We start from the raw sequence: 6,238 nt of genomic DNA, 5'->3' as shown, positions 1-6,238 counted from the left end.
GAGAAAACAGAGCAAGGGTGAAAGCAGACAACTTCCATGGTGACCCTTTTAACCCTATGATTCTATGCAATGAGGACAGCTGTTCCTCAAAGAGCTTGCATACTAGCAACAGAAGCAGTAGAGATGCCTCCACAAGAAACTGCTATGCTATTCAATGGGGGACAATTTAAGGAATCTGGAGACCTCTTTTGCCCTAGTTCCCATGTTTCAGAGAGGCAAGAGGCCACTCTCCTTCTGGAAGCAGAGGCTCATCTTCCATCTTGGGATCAACAGGTGGGAGCCCCTCTCCCACTGAGACTGACAGGGCAGCAGCAGATGGATCTCCTTTACCATCCAGGAGTGACAACAGGGGTTTCCACTCTCCCTTGGAGGGGCTGGCGTGACACAGGGGGGCTTAATACTTACCCTAGTAGCTGGGGTGTATTTCCACAGGTTCATGAATTCACTGTGCACACTTCATTCTTCTGCCACACTTTACTGGGGTGGTGTTCGGAAGGCCCCTAAAACAGTGCAGTGGGAGTTAACACCTCATAGAAGTAAATGGGGTAGTTTGGTGCCCTAAGTGCTACTGGTTTGGTTCTGTTCAGACTCAGGCAGAGATCCCTGCATTGGTTATATTTGTTTCATGTTTTCAAGTTTTTCTTCATATCATAACCATGAGGGCTAGAAATGTAGGCCTTGTCTACATGGAAAAGTTGCACCAATCTAAATCACTTTTTAAAATGAGATAGTTAAAGTGGCACAAACCTCTGTGTACACACTCATTTTAGATTGACTGGTTTGTTTTGGTTTAATTTAAACCTGTTCCCAGCTAACTTAAGCTACATCAAATAAAGCCACTTTTATACCGAAATAAATGTTCACATGTAATGTTTTACAATATTGGCTTAAATTCACACATTAGGTTATACTGGTGCAACCAGTGGCATATTACCTCACAGGCCAACTGGGCCCATGCCCAGGGGTCCCAGCCAATTTGGGGGCCCCCAAGAGCACCAGAGCTCTGACCAAGCCCCCTGCTCCTCCACCCTCCCCGGGCCCCACGCCCGCCCAGGCCAGAAGCCAGAGCCACCCAGGGAGCCCAGGTCACGGGGGGAGCGAACCCTACACCTGCCCAGGGTGGGGGGCTGAGGTGCCTGAGAATAGTTCCCATCCCTGTCCTTGCCCCTGCCCTTTGGAGCAGGTGGAGGGTCTGGGAGCCTGGGATGCTGGAACTGTGAAGGCAGGGAGGCCATGGCCCCTCCACAGTCCTCCCACATTTTAACAAAGGAAGCCTGCCTTGGGGCAAGTAAGAAAGTCAGCTCCAGCCCCTGTTCAGTCAGGGCTGGCAGGCTCCATGTGTGGCTGCATCTCCCAGCCCCGGCTCGCAGGCAGCAGGTGAGTCCCATTCCGGGCAGAGGGAGCCTGGCTCAGGGGAGGGGGAGGTTACAGTGTTGGAGACGGGGAGGGGATGGACGTAGTTTGGGGAGGACAGTGCCCCCCCAAATGGGCGAGGTGTGGGGGATGCATATGGGGTCACGTGCCACTGCCTCTGCCCCGCCATTCTGCCAATGTTGAGCAGCTCTGCTTAGCCTGCAAAAGGAGGGGGGAAGAGGCTGTAGGGAAAGGTAGAAAGAGGCAGAGGGAAAGGGGAGTGGAGGGGAAGGGGGCTGAGGGGAAGAAGCGCTGGAGAAGGGTGGGGGGAAGGGAAGGGAAATAGGGGAGTAAGCTAGGGGGAGTGGGGGGAGGGGAAGGGAGGTTGGTGGGAGAACAGGGGAGTGGGGGAAGAACGGGGGGAAGTAGGGTGGGAGGAGGAAGCAGTGGGGAAAGGGGGTGGGGGAAGATGGGAAGGGGGAGTGGGTGGGAGACGCAGTGGGGAAGGGAGGTGGGGTGGGGGGAAGAGAAGGAGAATGGGGAGAGGAGGAGCAGGGGGTAGGGCCCCAGGGCGAGGGGGGCATGGAGTCCAAAAGTTCTTTGTGCCCAGGGACCCAGTAAATCTTAATCTGCCTCTGCACCTAATATCTGTTGATTCAAAATCAGTTGAAATAAATGGAAGCTAGATGCCAAAATACCTGCGAGGAATTAGGCCTAAGTGATTTAGGAGCCTAAATCCTATTGACCGTCACTTAGGCCTTGTGTACACTAAACAGTTTCATAGGCTGCAACTCAGTGGGTGCTCTGGGGCTGGAGCACCCACAGGAAAAAATTAGTGGGTGTTCTGCCACTGAAGAAGACAGGAAGATGGGAGGTCATCCCCTGCCCGCCCCCCTCGCACCATTTTCCTCTAGAACAGAGGTGGGCAAACTACAGCTCGGGGGTCACATCCGGCCCTCCAAATGTTTTAATCCAGCCCTCAAGCTCAAGTGGCATTTCCATTTCCCGGCGGGAGGGTCTCAGGGTCCTGGCATTCCCATCCCAGGAAAGGAGCAGTGGAGCTAAGTCCTCCAACCGACCTAGAGAGACTGCTCAGGAAGCAGCCAATCAGGAGAGGAGGCTGCAAGGGGCTAGCCAATCAGAGGGTTGCAGGCTAGTATAAAAGGAGCTGCAGTCCAGACTAGAGTCCATTGTTGCTTGGAGCTTGAAGAGTGTAGATAGTACTCCTGTCTGTCCAAAGGGAATTGTAGTACCGCAGACTGCTCAGTGCTGTACTGGCAGGGAGTGGGAAAGAGTTGCTGGGCCTGAACGTAGAAGAGCGTGAGGTATTGGTGAAGCCTGGGGCTATAGGGAAGCATCCCAGGGAACTGAAAGCAGTTTAGTTAAAGGAACATGGTGGCATGTGGCTGCTATTCTTACGGTCCCTGGGGTAGTAGTTGAGCCTGGATCCCCTTCCCCCATAAGTGACTGGGGAAGTGGCTTACAATTGGACAGTGATAACTCCCCAGAAGGGGATATGAACTGTTAAGAGGTCAGCTGGAGAGCGAGGGCCAGAACAGACTGGAGTGCATGTAGTCTCCAGGGAGGAAGCTATGGGAGTACAGCCCCCCTACTCAGAAGCGCTTAAAGACTTTATTGGATTAATACCCTGGAAAGGGTCTGTTTGAGTTGTGTTCCATACAGACACTGTGAGACTTGGCCAGAGGACTGAATCACTAGAAACTGCCAGAAGGGGTCACCGCAGACTGAAAGAGGTGCAGACACACGCCCGGACAAGGGGGTACTTGCCAGAGGTGGGTGCCACCCCATTGCAACCACCCATGAAATAAACAGATTAAACACTAAAAGTCACTAAAAAGGAACAAAAGTCACATGGAGTGGGACTCAAAAGAGCTGCATTCATACCTTGGCTCTGATACAGCTGTCCTGTGTGAGCTTCAGCAAGTCATGTGATCTCTCCATCCATCAGTTCATATTGCAAAGTGGGGACAATAATACTGCTTGTCTCCTAATCTATCCATCTTGTTAGATTTTTTTTTTTTTTTTAAACTTTCTGGGGTAAGGACTTAACAAATGTATCTGTACAGCACCTAGCACAGTAGGGCCTTGATCACAGCTGGGGCTACAAGGCCCTACTGTAATACAAATAACTAACCAAGAAAAAAAGTAAACATAACAGCAATACATATTTATTATAATAAGGTTGAGACACCAACAGGCAGAGCCTGGTACTGGGAGCTATATCTCACTCCTAGGTCAGGCTTTGATACTATTTCCCCATTTTGTCCATCAGCCATTGCTTCAATCACAAAATGACAAAAATTACCAGAGGTAGCACTGTTCTGCAGAACCTGCCCTATGGATTAGCCATTTCTCTCACTGCATCTTTTTGAATGACTTTACAAGCTCTCGGCCTTATTGGCACTTAATCCCACATGCCAACTGGCAGAGTGTAGCATCTTTTCTCCTCTCCCTTCTTCCAATCTGGAGAAGAACTCGGGCAGAGTTGCTGATTGTCCGGGTCAGAAAAAGTGATAGTAAGAAAGGTGTGAATCCCTGCTGTTAAAAAAAAAAAAAACAGAGAAAATGAATCTCTGCCCAGATTTTTCAGGAGGGTCCTCGCTCAGGGACCCCTTGAAAGCAAAACAAGCAAAGCTGCTCTTGGCCCAACCCAAACACAATATCCCTCAGGGTGAACACTTCCCTCTTTGAAACAACACTTCCCCCAAAGTAATTGGTGTCTGGCTCTAGCATGCTGGTGTGAGCCTGTACACAGCCAGTAAGTACAATGCAAATAATGGACGATAACACAAGAATGGCAGGTTACAGCCTAATGTTAATTATTTTAGAAATACATGTCAGTAGTGACTAATGTAATGTTTTTCCTTTGATGGCACAGATGTTAGGTTAATGTAATCAGGAGCACTCTCACGTCCAAAAAGCAGACTGCACAGTGGATGAGCGAATTAAGTTAGGTAATAGACACCCTCACATAACCTTCTACTACTGAGTCCCTCACGTGGTTGTCTAAGGAACATGAAGATGGGTAGAGCACACACAGGTCTGGGAGTCAGGAGCTCTGAATCCTGTGCTCACCTCTGCAGCAGGTCTTCTGTATAACCATAAGTAAGGCATTTAAGGCCTGATTTCCTGCCCCCGCCAATTGAAGATGCTGGGAGTTGTGGATGTTCAGCACCACTTGAGTATCAGTCTACAATCTCTCTATGCCTGGGCTTCTCCAACTGTAAAATGGGATACTAATTATCTACTTCACACAGGACTGAGATCAGAAAAAGGCCCCATTGAGCATGATCAATGCAATGTTAAATCCTATAAAAGACCATATAAAACTCAGATCATACAGGAAGCAGATCTGCTGAGTATGAAGGTTTTATTTTTTACAGAACTTTCTCTTATAACTGTATTTTAATGACCAGAAAGTGATACAGAACTCAATGGAAATGGCCTTTACAATCACCAGACATAACCCCCACCCAAGCTCTCTAAACATTAATTAAATGCAACACGTAAAGGCTTTTCAGAATCCACGGTGCCTCTGATAATGCAGGCAGAGAAATGCCTCACAGGAAAGAGAACCTTCTTACCTGGTGCTGGGAAAAGATTCTGTCTGCTTTCCAACTGCATGAGCCCTTCAGCCAGTGATCTTCTCATTGAAGTCCTTGCTGTTGCCAAGAAAAGAAAGTCCTATCTTACCCATGAACTTTCTTCTTAGGATCCTCTATGTCAGTCTTCACAGTGGGGTCTTCTCCATCTCCATGACAGGCAGACCAGATCTTTGCTCTGAGCCTCAGCTTAGGACCAGCTATCATTCTGGAGATTTCTTCATGAGAGCTTCCAAAGCTGAAAAGATGTACAAGTTTAACAGTATCGGAGGGGTAGCCATGTTAGTCTGGATCTGTAAAAGTGGTAAAGAGTCCTGTGGCACCTTATAGACTTTTCTACTACATGCATCCAACGAAGTGGATATTCACCCACTAAAGCTTATGCTCCAATACATTTTTTAGTCTATAAGGTGCCACAGGACTCTTTGTCAAGTTTAATAGTGCTACTCAACTCAAACCACTTGCAGCAAAGCCCTGACATGAAATTTATGGATTTCCTAGATTTCCGTCTTGCCTTTCAAACTGCTTAGCAAGTGAGCAACAGCCAGGAAAAAACCCTGGACATAATGCAGTTGTCTGAGGAAGAGTCACCCTCTCTGATATGAAAGGTCCAACCATGAAAATTCACAGCGATTCCCTTTCTTAGTCCCCTCCAAGTCGGACAATGTTCACGGTGGGATGCAGAAAGCAGTAAATCATCCCTAGAGAGGTTGAGGAGGATTAAATTTATCCCTAGAGAATTGAAAAGAAACTTAAGTGTTAGCGGGGCACCCTGTCAGAGGCGCCATTTCAGATGGGGTGCGGGTGAGGGGGGCAAATTTAACTGTGATTCCAGGGGCTACTTAGGCACCTGAAAACTCTAGGATATGTTTTTTTGTTTTGTTTTTATCTGCCAAAAAAAAAAAAACCAAACAAAAAACGTAGAAATTAGCTGATAGGAACACTTTATCTAATTTCTATATAAAAGAGAATTAAATCAATATTAGACCCACTCAGCTCTAATACTAACGTTCTCATATCTTGTCAAGTCACTTAAGGCAGGGGTTCTCAACCCTTTTCTTTCTGAGGCTCCTCCCAACACACTATTAAAAACTCAATGGCCTACCTGGGCCATAACAACTGTTTTTCTGCATATAAAAGCCAGGGTCAGCATTGGGGAGAGGGGTAGCAAGCTGAGCAATTGCCCCAGGGTCCCATACCGCAGGGGGTCCTGCAAAGCTAAATTGCTTAGATTTTGACTTCAGCCCCAGGTGGCAGGGCTC

At 48.1% G+C, this 6,238-nt stretch overlaps 1 protein-coding gene across 3 annotated transcripts in view; it reads left to right on the top strand.

Annotated features, from left to right (window-relative positions):
- Positions 1-2,532: 2,532 nt before the first annotated feature.
- The window catches only part of DEPTOR (DEP domain containing MTOR interacting protein), a 142,435-nt gene continuing 138,729 nt past the window's right edge, over positions 2,533-6,238 (top strand). For 2 of the 3 annotated variants that reach the window (XM_043539145.1, XM_043539144.1), the window contains exon 1: positions 2,537-2,678. The gene's annotated coding sequence lies outside the window, so the exon portion shown is untranslated. Of the gene's footprint in view, positions 2,679-6,238 lie in introns of all 3 variants that reach the window. The other variant, XM_043539143.1, reaches the window with a different exon arrangement.

The sequence above is a fragment of the Chelonia mydas genome, chromosome 2, assembly GCF_015237465.2.
Source record: "Chelonia mydas isolate rCheMyd1 chromosome 2, rCheMyd1.pri.v2, whole genome shotgun sequence".
Taxonomy (NCBI): Eukaryota; Metazoa; Chordata; order Testudines; family Cheloniidae; genus Chelonia; species Chelonia mydas.
Note: the sequence above shows the minus strand (reverse complement) of the source record. Positions and strands in the feature narration are given on the sequence as shown.